General features: G+C 37.9%; 1 protein-coding gene across 3 annotated transcripts in view; it reads left to right on the forward strand.

Annotated features, from left to right (window-relative positions):
- Positions 1-509: 509 nt before the first annotated feature.
- dyrk1aa (dual-specificity tyrosine-(Y)-phosphorylation regulated kinase 1A, a) overlaps positions 510-20,364 on the forward strand; it is a 91,213-nt gene continuing 71,358 nt past the window's right edge. The window contains exon 1 of one of the 3 annotated variants that reach the window (XM_041211135.1): positions 510-791. The gene's annotated coding sequence lies outside the window, so the exon portion shown is untranslated. Of the gene's footprint in view, positions 792-883; positions 943-1,068; positions 1,201-20,364 lie in introns of those variants that run through there. The other 2 variants (XM_041211137.1, XM_041211136.1) reach the window with 2 other exon arrangements.

The raw sequence follows: 20,364 nt of genomic DNA on the forward strand, positions 1-20,364 counted from the left end.
TTATTGTTTTGGGTGAGCGGGTAATTATAAAGTAATAAAGACTTATTAAGTCTTATAGAAAAGTTTTGCATCAATTTTTGCCGAGCAAAAGGCGAATAGAATTAAGACGATGATTGTTTTAAGGGCAACAACAAGGAAAAAAAACATACACACAGTTGTGTAACCTTGGCACAGAGCAACCATGTTAAATAAAAACACCGCCCAGCAGGTTCCACAGCCGACCACTCCCTTGCAACAAGCCTTCTGTGGCTTTTTTCTTTGGGCCGGGTCTGATTGACGGTTTCCCATGGCAACAGGCCCCGCCCTGTTAATCAGTGCGGCATCCGGGGCACTGAGGCCGGCTGGCAACGTCCTCCGCCGGCTCGAGGCCCCACCTTTCCCCCCCCCCCCCGCCTCCCGCTTGCTGACGTCAGCGCCTCATCCGGGGCATCCGCTGTGATTGACAGTCTCCATAGCAACGCGCTCCGTCTGTCGCCATTTTGTTGTTAAGCGGAGAGAGAAGAGAGAGAGAAAAATTTTTTTTTCAGGGCTTTCCCGCCTCGGAATATTTTTTTCTTCCGCGGGGGGGGGAAAATAATTTTTTTTCAAACTCCACCTTTCCTTCCCCCCCCCCTCCCTCCCTCCCCTGCATTCTGAAAAATTTCGAAGGCCAGATCGGGAGATTCGGGAGAGCGGGAGGAGAAAGTTGAATGGTCGGAGCGGCCGGAGAAGTCGGGCTGGCGAGCAGCGCAAGGAGGTGTAAAGCGGGTTTGAAAAAAGGCGGCGCCGAGGAGGTGTTTGCTGTTGCGCAGGTTTGTAGTGCGCGCCATTTTGTGAAATAAAAAAAGAGAGAGGGGAAAATAGAAAGAGAGAGAGAGGGGGGGAGGGGGGGGGGAAGAAGAGCAGAGGCACAATTTAAACCCAAATAAGAATTGGCACCGAGGGGACTGGAGACAACCTGGGGTAGGTGGGGATGAGACGATCCTGAATTCCCGCACTGGAAATTTGTGTATTATTTTCCTACACTCTTTCCCCCCCCTCAGACCCCCCAACCCTCCAACCCCTAAATCTTCCTTTACCACCCCCCCTTCCCTCCCCTTTAGAAAGGAGGAGACTGTAAACCCAGGTGGCGGCTTCTCAGCAACGAGAGCGGCCTGGCGACAGACAGACAGACAGACAGACCAGAGGGAGGGAGAGGGATAGAAGAGAAAACGGGAAGAGGTTTGTCTGTTTCATTCTGATTCCTCGCCCAGTTTATTCTGTGTTTCAGTTTTTTTTTCCCCCCTTGTCGTTTTACGCCAAAACGGCCTGACGCTTTTTAAAGGCATTTTTTTTTTTGGTTTGGTTGGATTATCTTTTTTAAAGCGATGGTTGTTAATTCATATGTTAGCTCAGAGTGAGAGAGGAAGAAGATGGACTCTTTTTGACAGTGCTACTGTACTGGAAGTGTTACAGTAAATGTTGTGTACCCGAGTGTTAGCCACAGGGCACAGCAATCAAATCATGAATTAGAAATATTCACGTTATTTTCTTATGTATATGACAGTTGTGTTATTTCAGTGATCTGGAGAAATTTGAATCTGAGACATTTGGCTTGTGTTTGGTTAAGGGTTATTTGGCCAGTATGCACAGTTGATGTACAGTTTAAGTCAGTATCGACACCCAGCCTATAGTTGTGCATTGTTTTTTTAAATTTTCCTTTGCCATAGTCATGTCCATTTAACAGAAGATTGTTCTTTTGTAAAACCATGATTGGAGTGATGCCTGCCAAAAATGCTCGTTACATGTTGGACTGTAATACAAGACAAGGGCAAGCCACTTAACATGTTAAACATTTAAAAAAAACCTTTTCATTATGCAAAGCGTGTACAGGTGTTAAAATTAACCTGATGTGTACAGGTGCAAGGTCCTATGGCAAATTGTTAAACTTTACGAATTCTGACAGTGCACTAATTTGTAGTATGTTGAGATCTGGTGCACCTGCAAACAGCAAACTATAATGTCAGTAAACATTTAATGAAACTTGTTTTAATGGTTGAATGTTTATTCAAGAGTTTCTCAATGCCGACTAACTTATTTGACTAAGGAAACATATAGATTTTCTTTTGGTTGTATTGCCAGTGTTATTTTCAATAAGTCAAATGAAAACTATCCATAATTACCTTTTGGGATTAACTTTTGGTGTCCTAAGGCAGGTTCAGAACCAAATCTCAGACTAATTTCGGTTGGTCTCAATAAAGCAGCCCTTCCAAAAATATCTTTTAACATTACTTTGCTTTCTATGCTTAGACCTCTGGTGAAAAAGATATTCTATACAGAACTGATACTTTCACTTCAGCACCACAAAATATCAGTTTGTTGTGATTGGAATTGGATTGTCAGTCACGTGATTTCAACACTTGTAGAGTTGAAATAGTAGGGAAAAGTTGTCTTTGTGACAACATCTGGCTAGCAAATAAAGCATTGTTGGTAGAATTCTTGCTGTCTTCATCCAGCATCAAAATCAAGCAAAAATCTGTTTCTGGCTCTGTGTACTGTATATTGAGATATACTATGCAAGTTGGCTATCTGACTTTTATTTTTATATTTGATTGTGCTAGCTGTTAGCCAGCAGTAACACACTCCCACAAGTCAAAAGTTTGTGTGTTCAAGCACAACTCCAAAGACTTGAGCAGAAAGTATAGGCTGACAGTCCAGTGCAGCTGCTTGGTTGGAGGTGCCACCTTTCTGATGAGATGTTAAATCAAGGCCCTATTTATTCTCTCAAATGGATGTGAAAGATTCCATGGCTCGAAGAGCAGGGGAGTTCTCCCTGGTGTCCTGACCAACATTTATCTGTCAACCAATATCTCTCACAGTTTAATTGTTTGATAATTTCATTGTCGATTGTGGGATCTTACTCTGTAAATTGGCTGTCGCATTTCCCTTCAACACTGACTCCACTTCAAAAAAGTGGGACACCCCAAGTTAGTGAAAGGTGCTACATAAGTACAAGTTGTTTTATTTTTGTGCACAAGTATGGCTTAATGTATTGTTGTAATTAATGTGTTTATAAATGCACCACAATAAACTCTGCTTCAACAAGTCTTTAAGCCTGTAAATTGAAGTGTGGATTGCTAATTGAGATCACAATATAATTTGATTTTTAAGCATTTCAAAAATGTAGGCTGGTTTAAAAAAAAATCTAGTTTTCTAAATGATTGGGATTGTTCTGATTATAAGATGCTACAGGTGAGATTCATCTGGTTTCAAATGTTGATGAATATGAAGATAATATTGCAGCATGTACCCACTTAATGGAATTTTAACTTCCCCTTGCGTTATCTGTGTCCTGTGCTCTACTTCTGTATTGGTGTTCTCTCCAAACTTAATTCCCTGTTCATCTACACATGAATTTCAAAAACCTTTTCCATGTCAAGTCCCCTCGTGAGCGTGCTCCTTCCTAGCCCAACAACCTCATTCAGTTCTCGTCCTCTGCAAATCCAGTTCTGACCTTTGTATTCTCCCATCTCTAAGTTTGGATGAAATGCCTACAGCTATTTTGGCTCCACAATCTGGAACATTGTTACACCCCTCTGCCTTTCCTAACTCCTTCCCCCCCCCTTTCAAACCCATTCTCAAAACCTCTACCACTTTGATCTTCACCCTGCATTTCTCACTGTTATTTTCACTTGAGTGATGTACTTTAGAACATATATTATTCTAGTGCTAATCCTGCAGCTACAGTGTGGTGAATTATTGGTGGAGATTAGTCCCTAATCATTATGAGTAGTTGAAAAAGTGTTGCTTACAGTGGCTGTGTTCAGGAGAAGTTTACTTTATTCTTTTGCAGTAGCCCTGTCATGATTTGTTAATTAATCTCCATTTGTAGGATATACTATTTTCACAGTAATACTTTAGCTATGAAATTGCAAATGCACTTGTGCAGATATCTCTCATGAGAAATATGCAGGCCTCCATAAAAAGGTACTTTTAAAAGCACAATTGACTGCAATACTATTTTCAGAAAGGTGTCAGCATATTAGTTTGTGCAATTTGTATATATGTTTTACTGTAGTATTACTGCTATTACTTTTTCCCTGTTGAAATTATTAAGATGAAATAACTTACTAACAGATATCAATAACCTGATATCAATGAACTGACCAATGCACTTTTAAAACTATAAAATTGCTTGTAGTATTTCGAGGAATAAAATTTCTCTTGTCTCTGGACACATACTGCATCTGTAAAACAGTTATGTGCAGTGCTCGCTTTCTGACAAAAATATTATTGCTTTGCACCTGGGCAATCCAATCTCTGAACATGGTCCATGTTCAGTACAAAAGTTTGTTATATATAAAATAAAACATATGAAGTACTAAGATACAATGTTAGAATGATGTAGACATCATTGTACTAAAATATCGTCTGTCATAAAAAAGCTGAAGCCTGCAGGATATTCTGGCCTGTCATGTTCATATAGGTATGTTTCCCTTAAGTGAGTCAGCAGTACTGATTACGTCACAAAGATATGACGTGAGGCGATGTGAATGAGACACATCATGAACAAGTATAGATACTTCATTTGACCTAATCATGTTTAAGATCTTTTTTTCTTCTTTTTCATCTTTGAAAGGAACTTATCTCACAGAAAGAGGCCGTTTGGCTCATAGCTGCACTGGCTCTTCAAAAGAGCAGCCGTGCTAAGTTCCATACCCCTGCTTTTTGCATGTAACTCTGTAGGCTCCTCATCCTCAAGTACCTATCCAACTCCCTTTTAAAACTATTTATGGATTCACCTTCCACTGCCTTTTCAGTTAGAGCTTTCCAAATCCTGCCAACTCTGAAGATATTTCTCCTCTAAATATTTTACTTCTCAAATGTTCTTGCTGCTGCTGCTTCGGGGCAACCCCATTTAGTAATAAGGCAATGTTAAATTGTTAATTTTTATTGCATCTTTAGCACTGTTACAAATTAGAAGGTTCAGTTTCTCACTCATCTCACTGAAGATGATTTAACCCAGCTTCATTTTTTTCAAATGGAATTATTTCTATCTTAACATTGTTGTAGATCTTGTCTTATGCCACAAAGCAAGCATGGATATATAGTTTGGCCAGTGTGAAATTATCCACTTTGCTAGGAAATATGAAAAGCACAAGATTTTTTACATGGTATGAGACTGGGAAAGGTTGGTATTCAGAGGTAGCAAAGTTAACATGCAGGTGTACAGCGAGTAATTAGAAAAGGAAATGGCATGTAAGCTGTTAATACGAAGAGATCGACAGAACAATAAAGAAGTCTTACTGCAATTGACTATAGGGCCTTGGAGAGGCCACACCTTGAGTACTGTGGACAGCTCTGGTATCTTTACTAAAGGAAGAACATAGTTACCATGGAGGGAGTACAAGGAAGGCTCATGAGACTGTTCCTCAGATGAGAGAGTTGCCCTGTTAGGAGAAATTGAGCACACTTGGTTTATATTCTCTGGAATGTAGGAGAATGAAGTGTAATCTAATTGAACCATGAGCTTGATGAGAGATGCTCTGAGTATGTTTCCTTTGGCTGGGGGATCTAGAACTAGGAACCACTGTCTCAAAATAAAGGGTTGGCCATTTGGGATTGAAGTGAGGAGCAATTTTTTTGGTGGAAAGTTTGAATTTTTTTTCATTTGGTGTCGATGCTCGCCATTGCACTTAAATAAAGTTCCAGGACAGTTTAGGACACAAGTATGGTTGTCAGGATTTCACACATTCTACTTGCAAAATATGTTGCATGAAATAAAGTTATGCACATTTCGTTAAGTTTGCACTTTTTTTGAAAACAAGTCAATATACAATTTTGGGATTGATTTAGAATACAACCAGTAGAAATACCACTTCTTAACAGTTGTCATCCACTTAAATTGCATAATGTTGAGTGCTTTACTTCAGTAAGCAAAATGCCCTAATTTGACACCCATACTAGTAAGGGGCTATGTTAGCATCTTAACTTTTAATAATCACTGTATCTCATCCACTGCATCTTTAGGAGACATCATTCTTGTATGAATTATTCATTTTATAATACAATGGTAAATTATCAACCTGAAGATTTTTCTTCTGAACATGTTTAGATAAAGTGCAAAAGCTGGCTGTATTATTTCTGCCTATTAGTGGCCGTAGTTGCCATAAAATGCCTAACTTTTAAAGTAGCTTTTACTTGATTACCTTGGTAATTGTAACAGGTGTTCAGAAACAAACCACCTTTCTGGCTGCATTTAATGTATAATTTTGTTTAATGAATAAATTTTTATTTCACTGAACTTGTCGCACTCACATCACAGATTTCTTTCGATATGTGTAAATTATATGCTCTTAAACTATTGCCAGATAGGAAGTTACTTGAGTTACTCTTATAATAATTTAAGACAAGAAAATGAAATGCTGCTTGCACCAATCACATTATTAGTAATCCTGTGCTTTTGATCAACCAAGAGAAGCATAATGAGCTTTTATAAAGCACAAGAAACTTGTGCACAACAGCTTTGTCTCACTAAGCCGCATATACAGCCAAAAAAAGGTCCAGACTGTTTCAGGGAGGACTTCAAAACTGAAATCGAATCTTGCGTTCACCCCATTTAGAATTTTGTTGACAATTGGATGTAACCCATACCCTTCTGTTAGATGACTATCTTGTGATTTGTTCCTCCTGTGATTTAGTGTGTAATGCTTATCTGTCAGTTTTCATAAAAATCCTGTTTCTAGAGCGACAACGGACTAATAGTTGATGTTGATCTATGATACTGGCTAATTGCCTCACTGTTTGGAGAACTTATGGACTAATACTAGATATAAGAAAATTTCTATTAATCTTTTTAATCCTATTTTTAAATTCCCATGTCACCAGTATTTCTGACTAAAATGAAGCCTATTAATGCATTGTTTAGTCACAACCAGTTAATTTAATACTTTATTGCATAAAACTAAAAAGTGCTTGTATTGACTTTGTTTTTGGGAATTGAATAAAATATATATCAATGGAGGTGAGACATTTAGCAATTGTATAAAACAGCAAGACCGATTTTTTCGGTTACTCCAGCAAATGGCTCCTTGTTGTATGGTAAATAATGAATTTTTAACATTTATCTCCTGATGTTAGGATTGGTGAGGGTAGGATGTCACTTATGTTTAATCATGAGCAATTTTTATTTGTGGAAAATCTGCAAGATTGCAATGATGGATTTGGATACAGTGTTCCAAACTTCTATTTTATGTGGACAGTGCATTTTGAACTGTGTAAGACTGGGTTTAAGTATGTTGATTATAGGTTTTTCAGTAGTGGCCAGAACACTTTGTATTATTGTATAAAGTATATTGCACAATCACAATGCCTTGTGATTTTTGATTCTCTTGTTCTTCCCTCCCTACACTGCAATCATTCTCAAAAAAGTATATTAAATTAACAAATTTCTGTGTCACCTTTGTAAACCTTTGGGAAATACTTCGGGAAATCCTAATCAATGAGTTATTTTTGAAGTGCATACTGCTACGCAGACAAGCTCAACAACCAATTTGCACACAAGGCATGCAAACAGCAAATCAGGTAAATGACCAGTTTGAAAAAAATGAAATCTTTTATATCCACCTGAGAAGGCAAACAGGACCTCGGTTTAAAATCTTATCTGCAAGGCAGTACCTCCAACAGTGCAGCAAACTCAGCAGTGCTTTAGTGTCAGTTTGAATTTTTTGCGCAAATCTCTGGAGTGAGGGGGTGAATCCACAACCATCTGAGTTGGAAGAGTTCCACCAACTGAGCCAGTATATTTTTATAGCGATACTATAAAATTCTCATCTGTAAATGTGGAAAGAAATCATTTATCTGTTGGTATGGTCTGTTAATATGTAAGACAAAAGATCTGTTTACTAAAACTTAACGGTTTAAAAATTGTCATTGTAATCTGCCAATTGGGCACATAATGTTATCCCAGCCTTTATCGGCTCCTGTTAGATCTGTGGAAAAGTACAGAATCCTGGCATTATTATAAAGAGACTTGCATCTGGAGGAGCAGGTAATAGTTGGTGATGGAATGTATTAGCTTGTATTAAGTATGGGTGACTGATAATTGCAGCTCTTGCATATGTGGCTTGCTATATTTTGTTTTATAATGCCCCTGTCAAGTGCCTTGGGACATTGTATTATGTTATAGGCACTAGATAAATATACGTTTCCTTCAGATGTCAGGAGATTTTCAAGAGTTCATTTGCAATGCTATGTTTTGACTTTCTTTTAAGAAGTCTAGCCATTATCTCATTTTTATTCTTTTTGCAAAGAAATGGTACTCGTACATAATATGAAGTACCTGTACACTACTCTGGTGATGTCCAAAAATCTTCCACAGAAATATTTCCATTTCCAGCATTTCACCTGATCTTAAGAGATGCCTCTCTGTAATGCTCATAATCCAGTATTATTTAATGAGGTGGCATTTGAATCATTGAAATTGCAACATGAGATTTAAATCTGACATGTCACATTTAATGCCCTTTCAGCTTAGTCTGAATCATGCAGGGCCAATATACCACCTGAAGCAAAGCATGTGCAGCCTGAATGGGATAAGCCAGAGTGCTGTGAGTATTAACTTGCTTCTGCTTGCTGTGTACATATTAACATTGTTGGTGCTAGTTTGGTTCTCAGGAGGCATTTGGACTTGTACTAGGAACAAGGTAGATGCAATTAATTTTATATTTACTGGCTTGAGCTGTTTACTGTAGATTTGATAGAACATGACAATACATGTGCGGCCTATATTTTTTGTTTGGAGGGAAAAAAAAATTCCATAGTTCTGGAGAATTTAGTGCAGTTTGAAACTGACTACTATTTGGCCCCAGAGTGATACTGAAACTTTTGAAGTTGCAATTATGCCAACTGTATATTTTTATAAAATAGAGCTATGAATTGAGTATATAAATTAATCTAAACCAGTTAGATAAATGCAAATTTTTGTTGTTTGATATGAGATTCTACCTTTTTAATTAGGAAAGAATGTCGGAACAGGAGCATGCCATTGTTTCCCCTCACGCTTGTTCCCCCATTCATGGAGGCATGGCTGATCTTTGACCTTGCCCTACATCCCTTAACACTTTTGGGGGACAGGAATCTTTCAATCTCAGTTTTATGATTAAGAATTGATGTAGCGTTTGCAGAAAAGAGTTCCAAACTTAAATCACTCTCTGTGTCTAGAAGGGTAGGAGGGGTTCAAACTAATTTAGGGAAATGGAAACCAGGGTGCAACATTATAAAGGATAATCAAGGTGTACAAAGGATTGGGAGAGATTGATAGCACTAAAGTGAGAAATAATAAGGGATCGTGTGAGGCCAGACTATGACCAAACCCAGTATGGTCTAAATTAGGTTTGTTCATTTATGTGAAAATGCATGGAGAGTGTTAAGTAAGATTTGTGCACTACAAGCACAAATAAGCACACAGAAGGTGAGGTTCTGGTGATAATGGTGACCTGGCTCACAGAAGAGCAAGACTTAAATATTAAATAATCCTGGATACAGGATGTTCAGGAAAGATAGGGAAGGAAAGGAAGGAGGTGGTGTGACAGTATTGATCAAGGAGAATATCGTAGTGCTGGTGAGAGGGATCAAGGACAGAATCTTAAGATAAAGGTAAAATATTGCAGATGCTGGAAATCTGAAATAAAAACAAAAAGTTCTGGAAAAACTCAGGTCTGACAGCATCTGTGGAGAGAAAGACAGAGTTAACGTTTTGAGTCCTTATGACTTTTTCAGAAGGACAGAATCTGTTTGGTTACTTTAAGAAACTAGAGGTATCGTTACACTATCCAGTGAATTCTATAGCCCACCGATGAGAGGGGAAAATATAGAGGAACAAATTTGCAAGGAAATTTCAGACAGATGCAGAAACAATAGAGTAGTTAGAACGGAGCCCTGTACTGTGCTGGTATGTATTGCTGTAGAGAACACAGGGGGAGTTTTTGAAGTTTGTTCAGGAGAGTTTTCTGGGTCAGTATATTTCTGGCTCAGCGAAGGAGGCATTGCTGAATCTGGATCTGAGGAAAATAAGGTGGGAACGAGTGGCAAGAGGGAAACATTTTATGGGAAAGTGGTCATAGTATCATAAGGTTTAGGTTAACTATGGAAAAAAGATGAGCAATCCAGAGAAAAATGTAATTAATTGGTGGTGGACCAGTTTCAGTGGGATAAGAACAGATCTGGCCCAGGTGAATTGGAATAAAAAATTGGCTGACAATCTTGACAAAACAATGGGATGCCTTTAAAGAGAATATGGTTCGTATACATTCGAGGTACATTTCCATGAAGGAGAAAAGAAAGGACAAAAAAAGCTAGAGAGCTCTGGATGACAAAAAAGATGGAGAGCACCATGTAGCAGATGAAAGCGGTTTATGACAGATACCAGGTTGAATAATACAACCGAAAACCACGCTGAATACAAAAAGTTCAGAGGCTATTTACCAATGTTACCCCATTTTAACATGAAAATTAACGTGACCTCAGACACCAGCAAAACAAAGCAGCATAGTAGTATTCACTATATTATTAGTTCATCTATTACAGATCAACATATAACAATACATCACATAAATTTGAAAATCTTTGATTTTTTTCAAGTACTTTATAAAATATTGTTTTGTGTATTCGTGTAGATTCCAGCCAGTTCCCTTGTGACAGAAAACTCAGAGCCCCCTGACCACCCACACCCACTCCCAACACCTCATGCATGCCCTTTGTCCCAACCCCCTCTTTTCTGGCCACACGCACACACATTGTTCCTCTCCACATCCATATGCGCGCACACATACATATCAGCCCCTCTCCCCTTCCACCCTTTTGGTATGGTTGCTGGTGCTTGCAAAGCAGTCACTATATCCTCGGGTAAGGAGCCTGTACAACAGACTGACAAAAAGCAGAAACACAGGAAAGTTTGAAGCCACCTTGAACCTTCCTGGCTCAGTTGCATGACCTCCCTGTTTTTCCTGCACTGAGTCTGTGACTGAGTTACACTTGCCTTTGTCTGCTCCATGGCAGCACACAGACATCTCGGGCCCACTTGAACTCTCTGTTAAATGTGGTCTCTGACGTTCAAGGGTGCTTTGGGCTCTCTGTCCGCTCCTTGTTGTTTGGCAGCATTGGTCCAGGGCTGCCCCACAGAGTTTCCAAATGGGGCAGTTTCCTCTCCACAGTCAGCATTGCTGCTTTGGAGAAGGGGTAGCTTGTGACCCCAAATGTGACTTCTCCTACCACATTGGGGTCACAACCCAACAATGTGGGAACCTCTGAAATAAAGGATTGAATTCTAAAAAATGGGTGCAGGAGCAGAGGGACCTGGGGCTGTGTGTGGCCAAATTGTTAAATGTGGCAGGGCAGGTTGGGAGTGGTTAATGAGGCATATGCTTGGGATTGAGGCAAAGAACACAAAATCATGTTATGTTGAATCTTTATAAAACACTGGTGTGCCCTCAGTTGAAGTGTTGTGTTTAGTTCTGGGTAGCACATTTTTGGAAAGATGTGAGGGTATTGGAGAGGGTGCACAAAAGGTTTATGAGAATGGTTCCAAGGATGAGAAACTTCAGTTATGTGGATAGATTGGAGAAGTTGGGCCTGTTCTCCTTGGAAAAGAGGAGATTGAAAGGAGATTTGATAGAGGTGCTCAAAATCGAGGCATCTGGAAAGAGTATATGGAGTGAAACTGTTCCCATTGGTGGAAAGGTTGAAGACTAGAGAACAAGGTGAGGTGAATTGCAAAAGAACCAAAGACAGCATGAGGAAAAGCTTTATTCAGTTAGTGGTTAGGATCTGGAATGGACTACCTGAAAAGGTGGTGGAGGCAGAAAGATTGTGGCTTTGATAGTTATCAGAAGAGGAAATAGCACGGCGACAAGGCAACTGCAGGGGAGTAGGACTCGCTGAGTTCCATATCCAGAGAGCTGGCATGAACATAGGGCCAAATGGCCTCCTGTGCTGTATCCATTCTATGATGCACTAATTTTACTGCTTATAAGTTTGGCACTAATTTTTTACATCCCCTAGCCAAAGACTCCCCAGCTAGTTTAAATAGTTTCTGTCTGATCTGTTCCCCTTAATTTTTTGAAAATTTCAAATAAATCTGCCATTATCTTCTAAATTCCAGGGAATGGATCTCTTATTTGTGTGATCTCTTTTAATTTTAACTTGGGAGTCAAGGTGTTAATCAGATAAATCTATCTTACGCTTCCTCCAAGGTCATTATATCCTTTCAAAGGTGTGGTACCCAGAATGCTTACTACTCCAGGTGTGGTCTAACCAGGGCCTTGTATAGCAGAAACATGACTTTATCCCCCTTGTGTTCTTGTCTTCTAGAGAAAAGACCAGTACTCCATTAGCCTTGCTGATTATTTTCTGTACCTGTCAGTGACTTGACCACCAAGTCTCTATGGGCCTCCGCTGTTTCTACCTTTTCACTCTTTATAAAATATCCTTTTCCATCCTTTTTTTTTAGTGATTCATCAGCTTGAAATTACTTAGTCTGTTGGTATCATCAGCTGTTATACTTCAGATTTGTAGGATATAAATGCACGTTCATTATTTCCATTTGATGTTTGTATGAGTTTATTAACTAGTTTGGTAACTGCTTTGATATCAGTCAGCTGTGGACTTAATATGGCATTAAGTGCTCATCTAGTTCGATCTTTTGATTATTGATTTTGCAAAAATGTGAACCCCAAGTAAGCTAATGGTATTTAATATCTTAGCGTTGCACTAGGATACTGAGCTTGCTGGCATTCTTAGAAATCGCAAGCATTTGTAACCCACTTTTTATATTGCCGAGTTGACCGTTTTGAAAGCCACTGTTGAAGATGATTATACTATTGGTTGTCTAAATTTTATAGAGAATTGCATAGAATGCACAGCACAAGAACAGACCATTCAACCCAGCTCTACTGGTGTTTATGAAAGTTCCTTTCAACTTTCCCTGAAAGTTAGAATCTCTGTTCTTGGATTTTCTTGTGATTTTTTTGATACCTTTTCCAGTGCTGCTATATCCTTTTTATAAAATGGAGACCAAAACGGCTTCATACTCTGTCGTCTAATCTCGGTTCTCTGCAAGTTTGATATAACTTGTTTCTTTTCAATTCTTTCCCTCCACAAGTGGACCTGGTGCTTTGCTTTCATAGTGGCTTTATTAATCTGTGTCACAGCTTTACTGATTTATGCATCTGTACCCCTAGATCCCATTGCTTACCCTGTTTAATTTTTGGAGGAGTATGCACTACCTCATAATTGCTTACATTGAAATTTATTTGACATATATATATATATACATGCAAGATTATTAATTTTGTCTTGTAATTTAAGAACATTCAGACATTTCCTGGTTTACGTTCAGGCTGACAGAAAATCTAAAAATAAATTATTTTCACTCCTTTAAAATGCACATCATGTTTAAAAATTACTTAAAAACTTAAATGGTAGATTCATTCCAGGTTATATGTAATTGTGAAACAGTGCAATATCATTCTTTCATTTTTTTTATGCTTTGTTCCAATAATCCATTGATAATTCAATTCCAAATTTGAATGTAACTTTGGTTGTGTTGCAGGCTCTCTTTTTAAAAGTTGTATTTACTTCTGTGAAGTCATGTCTAAGTCATGTCGAATCCCCCAATATATTTTTAAAATAGATAAATTGTACCAAGTTTTTGCGGAAAATCAAGCTATCTGGCTAATCATTGTTAATTTAGGTGTGTTTTTAAGGCAGTAGTGGGTTGTTTTTTTTAAGTGCTCTTGCCCTTAATTCTTTTTAAGAATGAGAAAAAGCCGTTCAGCAACTCGCTTGTGTACGTTAGGGCCTTGTCTAGAACCTCGCAGATCAACATTTTGTAAGACTAGATTAGGTCTCACTTTCTCGATCACATGAGAAGATCTGACACTGTTAGTTCATTTTAAATAATATGCAGGTTTTTTTTTTGTAAGGATAGTCATTAACATGGTACAAAATGCATCAACTAGTTTTTATTTCAGTGTAGAAGATCAAATCAGGACAAATGAGGAATCCCCTGTCCTCCACATTGGAATTATGTCTAAGCTGTTTGGATTTCAGCTGTCAGTTTATTTAGATCCAAACCCACTTGGTTGAGGAAGCACAGGTAAAGAGATTTGTACTTGGGTCCAGAAATGAAGATTTGGACACAGTTACTGATGAGATTAAGAATGGAACTTCAACAACAACTTATATTTGTACAGTTACCTTCAATGTAATGAAATGTCCCAAGGTACTTCATAGGAGAGTGATGTAAGGAGATGCTGGGTCAGATTACCAAAACCTTGGTTAAAAAGGTAGGTTTTGATGAATGTCTGAAGGAAGGAAAGTAAGGTAGGTGGAAAGGTCAAGGGAGGAATTCCAGACCTTAGGGCCTGACAACTAAGAGCATAGCCAAAAATGGTGGAGCAATTAAAATGAAGGATGCTCAAGAAGCCAAAATTAGAGTGCAGTCATCTGAAGGTTGTGAGGCTGGAGGAGATGGGAAGAGGCAAAGCCATTGGGGGGATTTGAAAACCAAGGATGAGAATTTTAAAATTAAAGGCGTTGCTTGACTTGGAGCCGGTGTAGCTCAACAAGCATAGGGGTGAAAGATGAACAGTACTTGCCACCAGCTAAGACACTGGCAGCGGAGATTTGAAGTGCTTCAGTTTATTGAGGGGAGAATGTCGGAGACCAGCTAGGAGTACTTTGAAATTGTCAAGGCTAGACGTAACAAAAGGCATTATTGATGGTTTCAGCAGCAGATGAGCTGAGGCAGGAGTGAAGTCTGGCAATGTTATCCAGGTATAGACTGCCTTAGCGATAGCATGAATATATAGTTGGAAGCTCATCTTTGGGTCAAATGTGACACGAAGGTTGTGAGCAAGGTTTTTTCTTGTTCTGTTCCTACAGAGAGGAATGGAGTTGGTTGAGTTTGAAGCAGGGACTGAAAATGATGACTTCAGTCTTTCCAGCATTTAATTGGAAGAAATCTATGCTCACCCAATACTGGTAAACAGTCTGAAGAATACCTACAGTAGAGGAGTCCAGAGAGATGGTGGTGAGGTAGAGCTGGGTGTTGTCAGTGTAAAAGTGAAAAAGCATTCTCAAGAACTTAAAGTAATTGTGGAAGTTTGTATGTTTTCAGACCCTATGAAGTTGTGTTAACAATGTAATAATGAAGCTTTGTTGTAGTCCTACTTCAAACAGAACAATATCTTTGCTATGTTATTGAAATGACAAAGCTTCATTACAGCCATGCTTGTACTTCATTGCATCTGTATATTGTCAAAAGCATAAATTCTAATAGCCCGTGTGTTAGTGGTGGTCTTGGCAGGTAGTGATTGGGAAGCATGTCACAATAGAAAAGCAAAAAATTCCTTAAAAGACAGTACAGATTTTTTTACTCTAGTCATAAAAGGTATATTTTTGGGATTCATAGGCTAATTTTGCATTTGGGCAGATGGGAATGCTGTGGTCCTGAAACTTAAACCTTCAGAAAACTGATGACTTCTTGGATTAAGGTCAAAGAGGCCAACAATCCAACAGTTTTTAAACGTGTTGATTAGCTCCTGCCAGAAAGAAATAAAGCTGCATGGATTAGAAGTTCTACTGTTTTCCCCCCATAATTTATTCTTGGAGGGGGTGGTGTGGTAAAAGGGGATGTATGTTAAATCTAGAAGAAGGGTTTGAAATTATCAGAATGTGGTTGTGGTCAGTAAGATGAGGGTAAGTCAGATGAAGAGTTTGCTTAAATTGCTGTAATTGTGTCAATCAAGCTTAAATTTATGTTGCACTGAGCTGATATACAGACTTAGTCAGTGTAACCTTGTTAAAGTTTTATTGAGTCAAGAAATGGAACAGTCAGTTGTACCGAGTAACACATATATTTGTTATGGAATATTATGTAATTGATTTAAAAAAAACTTTCAAAGCTTTGATTTAGATCAATAGTAGCAATAAAGCTCATCTTAAGGCTGCAATGTCTCTTGTATCCCTATTTTCCAATTTACTGCTTGCCTTTTGCTCTCGATAGCTCACTCTTATCTTGCCGTCAGTGGCTCCTCACTTATATTGATTTAATGGTGGGAGCACTTGCTTAAAATTGATTTTAAAATGCAGTGCACTAATTAACCTCGGCAATATTTGATATAACAGCCATTATATTATTGACTTTTTTATTTGACAGTTCAGTTCCAGATATCCAGAACGAGAATATTCCTGTGTTTAGTGAGGAAATGCACCCAACAAAAACTCAAAGCAAATCTGCATATAACTTATTTTTCCAGTAGGCCAATAGCGTCTATAGAAGTGATATATGTGAACTGAGTGCCTTCCATATGAAATTTAATGACAGGAATAATTTGTCTTATCAATTGCACTTGGGGATAGTTGTACCTTGCATTCATTTATATGTAATTCATTCCATTTTCCCTGATTTTAGATTTGGAGTACAATGTATTTGGATTGTTGTTGAGGGAAAATTTGTGAACACAACTTTTAGAATTGCTTGTACTTCTCAGTTAATCATCTGATAAATCAGTGTCCTGTATGAATCTGAAAATACTTAAATATGAACTTTGCCTTTGATCTTTGTGCTGTTCTTATTTCCCTTGGACATGATGGGTGTGTAGAGATACATTATTGAGCTATCACCTTTTCTGAATTCAGGTACAGACTATTATAAAGAACAACCATGTAATACAATATTGCATTCCTTATCAGTAACATTTGGGGTAGAATGCCATTGTAGACAAACGTACCTTGCCCAATAACCAGTTGAATGGCTGCTTCTTATTTACCTGATGGCTTCCAATGCCACCTACTTTCTAGCAGTGACTACACTTCAGAAGTAATTCATTGGCTGGAAAGTGCTTTGGGATGTCTGGTGATCATGAAAGTCACTATATATGTGCAAGCCTTTTTTCTTCCTCACATTGTAGGAAGAAATGAATATCGCTGATATTGACTTTCATCTATTTGGTTATAGTCAACAATGTTATTACCAAGTACACTTTATCGTCCATTTTCATGCAAAATTTTCCATTGGTTATTGTAAATTTTCATTAGTTGGAGGAATGTATGCATTGGTGTGCGTTATTCAAACTTGTCACTTAGCCTTTTTTGGAGCTAGTTGAGAGATGTAACTAATTAAAATATAGAAAGTAACCTTTATCATTTCATGAATGCTTTTTATTTGAATGTGCTTCTTGGTGATTTAAAGAGAAAAATCATGCAGGCAACAGGTTAATGGGTGTAAGGTTATTGTAAGGACAGGGAGAAGCCAAGTGGCTTCAGTGTATGTGCTTTTATGAATTGAGTTTAATTCAACCTAAACGTGAGTAGCCTGTATTTAAAAAAAAAACCTAGGGAATGTATGTAAATAAAGCAGTTAATACTGTAATTTTTCATATTTGGTTGATTGGTGATTCACTGTATGGTACAAAATGTTAATTGTTTCCTAGTGCGGTTGTCATGGCAGTTACAGATTGATGTTATGTTTGTCTATGGTGATTAGATTTTAATGTGGCTGGAATTGGCTTGCATGTGTAATGTGTGTATAAATTATTCTTGGGCATGTGGAATCAATACAGATGTTTCGTGTGCCTAAGTATATGCAAAAGGAGGATTTATTTCCTTTCACAATTTTTTGTTCCTTTATCAGCTTTTCTACTGATATGATTGCTTCTTTGAGGTACTGGGCTATGGGGATACACATGATGATGGCTTCTCTAGGTCAGGATTTTTCCATTATGCCTTATTGTAAACATTAACAATTGATGGGGGCCTTCACAGTCAAGCCTGATCCTGTCTTATTTGTCATGTCCACACATGAGTTTAAGGATGAAACTTCAGCACACTTTTTGGCCTGGATGGCTCAGTGTCAGAAATCGGAAATTTTAGCTTGAGCTTTTACGTGCATCTGTTTGTGTTAGCCCATTTGTAGCATAGTGCCAGCTGTAAAATGTTGGCCGTATTAATGATGGACTATGATATCCCATAGTTCTCCTATACAGGATTTTAAATTTCACATTGAAATGCGTGACTTGATAATGCCGACAACCTAATTGCTGCTAAAGGGCACTTGGATCTGTTTTTGAGTAACATCTGTGGTTAACTTCTGATATTTTCTCAAAAGTATCCCGATATTTATCATTTCCTAGTTGTAGAAATGAAGAAAAAAAATCTCCCTGCCAAGCATAGTCATTTTAGTTTAGCTACATATGGTGATAAATATTTGTTTGACGAATTGAGGAAGCCATTATTGCTTTAGCATTGTTAATGGGTTTGTCTTGAATTACAGTTTGTGTACTTTGATTCACTTTTGAAAATGAGTGAAATGAATGAGAGGAGTTTTCTTTGGGCCACTATATTTCAAAGAATTTCAATCTAATGGTTTATTATACCAGATAGGTTTTCCTACACCAAGAAAAAGCCATCACTACCATTGACTGTTCTTTCCATGGCATGGAGACAAAAACTTCTTTTCCAGTTCTTGAGGGATTGAATAAGAACAATCACTCTGCTAAATTTACTCTTACAGTAAGCCTTTGCCACCAGTTGTACCATGATGTTTTTGCAAGTGTGCGCATGCAGAAAATTGACATCATAATTAATGTCTGCCGGCAAGTAGTAAGATATCTTTTGTGCCTGGTGACTTCACAACCATCAATGAAACCTGTGTTCTGTTTATTAGCTTTTGTTAGACCAGTAGCAACTAGGAAGATCCAATGGAAAATGTACATTCCTCGCTCCTGGACTGCAATCTGACACGTTTTGTTTTTATGTGGCCATAGGAAGTACATAATTGTGCAACAAAAACTAGTTGCCGAAAAACAGGAGGCACCTTAAATGACTGTGGGAAAGTATTTCGGATCAAAGTAGCAACAGAAACAACTGGTATGAAATATTAGGTACAATGCAAGGTCAGGCATTAGTCAAAAAGTTAATCTTCAATGAGATGCATCTTGCATTGTCAGATGTACATTCATTTATATGGAGAAGCTTCATGATTCTAAGTTTACTTTAACACGTTATTTCAGCAGCACCTTTTGCCAAATGCTTAGTTCATGACTTATTTTTAAACTTGCCAGGGAACACTGTGAAACCAGGATAAGTGAACTTATGACCCATGTTATTAGAATTGTTTTCTTTGATCCATGTTTTAGTATTAATTGCTCTATTTGACCTGTATTTCAATATTAAATACTGTCGTAATAAAGCATAAGTTACTATTTATTTCTCCTAACCGCAGAAAGTTGCTGGCCTAATGATATGTAATAAGACCTATATGATGATACCTCAATTTAAATTGTAATGGTGTGGTTGACCATCACACTTGAGCATAAGCTCTAATAACTATTAATTTATTTTAATAGCTTTGATGACAGCTGTAAACTTCACTAAAGAGTTCTTTTGTAAATAATGGTAACAAATTAATGTTTATGGACCTTTTGGGATGGTAGTAAATACGCAGCAAGAGCTAATAATGACTAGTGTTATTAAGCTTTGCCATGTCTCTTCCCCTCATTCTTGACATAGTTGTCCTTATTACTAACCATGCTGATGTGGGTTGCCTGATTTTCAAAAAACAATTGGCAAGAATGTGTGAACCATGTTAGGTTTAAAGCCCCTATCTAAGCTATCACAGTTGAACGTAAGGATCACCCTGTACTTTGGACACTTGTTGGTTTGTTGTTTCTCTTGACATCCCCATCCAAAGTAAATAACCACATCATGAATGCTCTGTTTACGCTTTGTGACTTGATAAGTATCTACATTGGTTTGAAGCCCCTACATCAACATGGAAGCTCAATGCTCTGGCAATGTCTTCATATTCGTGTGATAGCAGTATTGGTAATAAAATATTTCCATGTTTGCACTGCTGTAAATAGCTGGTTCCCGGCCTGAGACTATTGAAATCAGTATGGATAGCAATGTATTGGAGCTTTTGTGAAGTGAAAAGGACTAATCTTTGGTTTTATAATTTTAAGAAATATAAATGGGTAAACAAGAGCTTCTTCAATTTGCACACTTGTAATAAAATTTCTAAAGCTTGACTTAGAGTAATGTAGGCAAACACAACACAAATGTGTTAAATGACCAGTTAAGTGGTGATTTTGATGAAGAGATGAATGTGGGCTGGAATATCTGGAGACTTGTGACACCCTCCAGGTGGTTTGAAGGATTTTTTTTACATTTAAGTAGGCATATAGTGCCTCCATTGAATATCTTTTTGTGAAAAGTAGCATCTCTGATACTGCAGCATTCTTTCAATACTCCACTGAAGTGGTAATTTGGAATACAACACCAGCTTGCATTTACATTAATGTCCTTAACAGAGTAAAATTTCCCTAGGCGCTTCACAGGATTGTT

The sequence above is a fragment of the Carcharodon carcharias genome, chromosome 18, assembly GCF_017639515.1.
Source record: "Carcharodon carcharias isolate sCarCar2 chromosome 18, sCarCar2.pri, whole genome shotgun sequence".
NCBI classification, from domain to species: domain Eukaryota; kingdom Metazoa; phylum Chordata; class Chondrichthyes; order Lamniformes; family Lamnidae; genus Carcharodon; species Carcharodon carcharias.